The following is a 5,166-nucleotide window of genomic DNA, read 5'->3' on the forward strand; positions in this document are numbered from 1 at the left end:
CTATTGACAAATGTGGGTCTGTTTATCCTTAACTTGAAATGGATCTGTACTTTGGTACTTTTAATAAATATTTAATTTTATTTTCTCCTGTTTGCCAGCTGTTTTTGGATATATTTCTTCCTTATTTAAAAAGAAATGGTTTTTAACTTTTAAATCAAAATAGTACACGCATACATAGTTAAAAATTCAGTTAACACCCAAAAGTTAAAAAATGAAAACACAATAGTTCCCCACCTTCTTGCTGCTCCTCAGAGGTGAATGCTTTCAACTTTTAGCTATTTCTTATGGTATTTACTGCTGTATTTCTGAATAATATACTTCATACTGTTATTTCTTGATTTACTAATTTTAGACATTCTTGATTAACTTCCTGTTAGGGTAAATGAGAATTAGCTTTTTATACCACTTTCCTGACCATTTCCTTTATCTCCATGTTTCTAATATAATTTTTATCGCATTTCAGTTACATTAATAGTGTTTGCATTATTAGGATGTGAATACTTTTTGTTTCTCTTGGAGTTAATTATTACCTTGCCTTTTTTTTTTTTTTTTTGCCACGCTGTGGCTTCTGGGATCTCAGTTACCCAACCAGGGATTGAACCCAGGCCACGGAATCCTAACCACCAGGGAACCCCCTACTTTGCCTTTTTATTTGCATAAGTTTTTATTCACTTTAATTGTTTTCATTTGTTCTCTCTGATTTCAGAATATTACCAGTAGTATTCTCTAGCTAGTTAACTAGATAATAGAATTATCCATTCCATTTCAACAGATATAATACAGGATCACACTTTGATTTAATTTTCATGTCCCTATACTCTAATTTATAATAGTTTTTTAACTTAAAATCTTTTACTATTCTGACATTTTTGAAGCGTATACCCAGTTATTTTGCAAAGTGTCCCCCAATTTGGATTGTATGATCCGTTCTCATGATCAGATCCAGGTTATGCATTTTGGCATAAATGCCACAGAAGTGATATAGTGTCCCTCTCAGTGCATCACATCAGTAGGCACAGATGTAAGATAAGTTTGAACTCTTGGTTAAAGTATTGTCTGCTATGTTTCTGCACTATAAAGTTAATATTTTTTCCTTTGTAATTAAGAAGTAATTTGTCAGGATATTTTGACATTATATAAATGCCCCATTCCTCATCAAACTTTTACCCACTAATTTTGAAATTATTGGTAATTCTTTTTTAAATCAGTTCTTACTATGATGGTTGCAAATGGTGATTTTTAACTTCATTATTTCATCTATGTTCACAAGTTCATTATTTACTTGTGGTTTCTTTTGTCTTTAAGCTGAAAATATATATAGAGCTTACAAACATTAGGTTTCTTTCTTCCCATTCAGTGTGTTTTTATTATTCATTTGAAGTATAGTTTGGTTCATTTTATTCCTGTTAGTATTTAATTTGGCATCCTCCCCTGCTCCTGCATCCTTTTTGATATAATTTTATTTTTTGAATCCATAAAACATTAACATGGTTCTAAAGTCCAACCTGAATTATTCTGAGGAAATCTCAGACATCATATAGGGACTGTAATTTTTTAAATGTTACCATTTGCAATAGCAACAAGAAAAATATAAGGTACCTAGGAATAAATCTAACAAAAAATGTGTAATACCTTAACATAGAAAATTATAAAATTTTACTTTATTTTTAAAAACTTTATTTATTGGCTGCGTTGGGTCTTCGTTGCTGCACATAGGCTTTCTCTAGTTGCGGTGAGCAGGGGCTGCTCTTCGTTGCAGTGTGCAGGCTTCTCATTGCGGTGGCTTCTCTTGTTGCGGAGCACGGGCTCTAGGCATGCAGGCTTTAGTAGTTATGGCATGTGGGCTCAGTAGTTGTGGCTCATGGGCTCCAGAGCGCAGGCTCAGTAGTTGTGGCGCATAGGCTTAGTTGCTCCGTGCTATGTGGGATCTTCCTGGACCAGAGATCGAACCCGTGTCCCCTGCATTGGCAGGTGGATTCTTAAACACTGCACCACCAGGGAAGTCCCAGAAAACTATAAAATTTTATTGTAAGACATTAAGGAAGCTCTAAGTACATGTAAAAACATACAATATTCATGAATAGGGATTTTCAATATCAGGAAAAGATATATGAACCTACCCCAAAATAATTTATGAATTCATTGTGATTCCAATCCAGTCAAAATCCCAACAGCATTTTATTCAAGTTGAGAACCTGGTTTTTAAATTTAATTGGAAGAGCAAAGGGGCATGCAGAGCCAAAAGAATTTTTGATGAATGAGGTGAGGGAAACTTACTTCCTCAAGCATTAAGATTTACTATAAAATGGTAATAATATACACAAAGCAAAGATAGACAAATAGATGTAAAGAACAGAGTGGAGAGCTGAGACAAATGTGGAAACTTGATATGACAGTGGTATCATAATGAGGTTAGTGGGGGAAACGATTCAGTAATGATAAGACAACTGTTTTTTCTTACGGAATATAATACAATCAGATCCTTACCCCATCCCACACACAAGAATGAGTTCCAGAGGAACAAATACCTAAAACTGTCCAAATAAAACATTGAGAACATAGTTATATCTTTAGGATAGGAAAGTCTCTTTAAACAAAAACAATCATAAAGGAAGACTATTAAGTCTGATTACAGTAAAATTAAGGATTTCTTTACATCAAAGATACACCTTACATAGGTCAAAAGACAAGCACCAATTGGGAGGTATATTTGTATCAGAGATAACCACAAAGTTTTATTGTTCAGAAATAGAAGACTTCCCTGGTGGTGCAGTGGTTAAGAATCCACCTAATGCAGGGGACACAGGTTTGAGCCCTGATCCAGGAAGATCCCACATGCCACAGAGCAACTGAGCCTGTGCGCCACAACTACTGAGTCTGCGCGCCACAACTACTGAGTCTGCACTCTAGAGCCTGCAAGCCACAACTACTGAAGTCCATGTGCCAAGAACCCATGCTCCTCAACAAGAGAAGCCACCGCAATGAGAAGCCTGTGCACCTAAACGAAGAGTAGCCCCTGCTATGCGCAACTAGAGAAAGCCCTTGGGCATCAATGAAGACCCAACGCAACCAATACATACATACATACATACATACATACATACATACATACATAAATAGAAAAGAAGAAATAGAAAGAACTCGAAATGTACAAGCAAAAGAAACCTTGGTAGAAAAATGGATGAAGGAAAAAAAAATCTGAATGGCCAATAAACATACAAAATATGCTCATTTTAGCTAGTAATTGGAGAAATGCAAAGTAAAACCACAGTGAGATATAATTTCACATTCATCATACTGCCAAAAATTAAAAAGCTTTAATTAAAATTAAAAAGCTTGGTGTCAGCCAACACCAAAAGTGAAATTATAGATCAATGGGAGATCCTGCATTTCTTGTGCAAGGGTAAATTTGTATAACCACTTTGGTGAGCAATTTGGGAAATATCTGAGGAAGCTGAAATGCATTTGCCCTGTGACCCAAAAATTCCACTCCCAGATACAGATCATTAATATCATACACTACACAAGAAGACTTGTATGAGAATTTTAATTGCTCTATTGTTTGAATCATGATAAATTGGAAACAACTTATCCATTCACAGGAGAATGGATCAATTGTAGTATATTCACACAATGGTCAGTCGGCCTCTCTCTTTCTCTCTCTCTCTCTCTCCATCCATCTGATGCTTAACATGAATCTTTATTCATTTATAAGCTACATGTGTTAATGTGGGTAAAATTTAAGAACATAATAGTGAAAAAAATAAGTTGCAGAAGATATGAATAGTGGTATGATATCTTTTGTTTAAAGTATTAAAACTTGCAGAAAGTGCTATATACTGTTTATGAAAAAACTAAAGAGTTTATGAGAATAATAAACACCAAATTCCTGATGGCAGTTACCTTTGACGACTGAGGAAGAGTATATTGGATATGTCAGTTGAAAGAGTAATACTGTATTTCTTAAGTTTGGTGCAGCTGTTAATTAATATTTATACTATTTTGTAGTACTCAAATATTTGATAATAAAAATGAAAAAAGTCATAGTCTGTATAATGTCAAATTATAGGAACAACCTCTTTAAATACCTATTACTATGCCTTGTATAAACAGTAAAAAACATTTGTTGAACGTAAAAAATAAATCACATATTTTTCAATAGAGTAGTAATTTTAATCTACTTTTCTATGTTCTCATTTAGTGGATATTTTTGGAAATTTTATTGAGGTCAAACACTGTTTTAAAACATTTGTTCAAGTAGATCATTAACAGGCAGATGTTTATCTTGTCAACTGATGTAAGCAAGGGGTAGAATGCCTAGAGGGCACCAGCATGACAAAATAGCTTAGTCCTTGGGAAGGAAATCATCAATAAATGTGTCAATAAAATTTTACTCTTTAGGACCCTGCATCAAGTAGTTATTTAATACATATTTGCCAAATGAAGCAAATACACAAAATAAAAAATTATATGAAGTGTAAAGGCTCTTTTTCTGATGCATTGGGAGGGAGGTTGTCTTGAGAAGTTAGCAATCCTGGCAACAAGAGTCAGAATTTAAGTTGCTGACTGAAACACAAAAGAGTGAGAGTGCTCTACGCATGGTTAGGAGTTTTCCCCCATGGACTCCACTATTTCGTAATGCTGGAAGCCTTTGAACATTCATTTCGATCTGCTGGACGGGGTAAATGAAACAGTGATCTTCCTGTTAATGAATGACTTCAGCAAAATCTCTAAATCATTAACTTCTTATCTACATGGAAGGCTGTGTCTGAGATACATACATGATTAAGTAAATAATGGGTAGCATATATTGTGTTGGAAAGGGGAAAAAAAAAGTTCCCTTGCCCCTTCTCTTCTTTGGTTCTTTTCGGCTGGTCAAATAATTAAACTGACACGAGACAGATTAACCAGAGAAAATTTTATTTAATTTTATATGTATGGGACCTCCATAGACATGAGAGGGTGAGAGAAAGAAAGGTAAAATGAGGTATATATGCCATCCTGAGCTAAGGAATGGGATAGGGGCTTGGGGCTTCTAAGGACAGGAAAGTCATTAACAAGACAATAAGAGGAGCAGATGTTAGTATTAGATGTTTGTCCAGCCATATATACGGGGCCACTTATATAAAAGTTATATTTGGTAATAACTTTTTCTGGAAAAAATTC

Source organism: Hippopotamus amphibius, chromosome 12, assembly GCF_030028045.1.
Source record: "Hippopotamus amphibius kiboko isolate mHipAmp2 chromosome 12, mHipAmp2.hap2, whole genome shotgun sequence".
NCBI lineage: Eukaryota > Metazoa > Chordata > Mammalia > Artiodactyla > Hippopotamidae > Hippopotamus > Hippopotamus amphibius.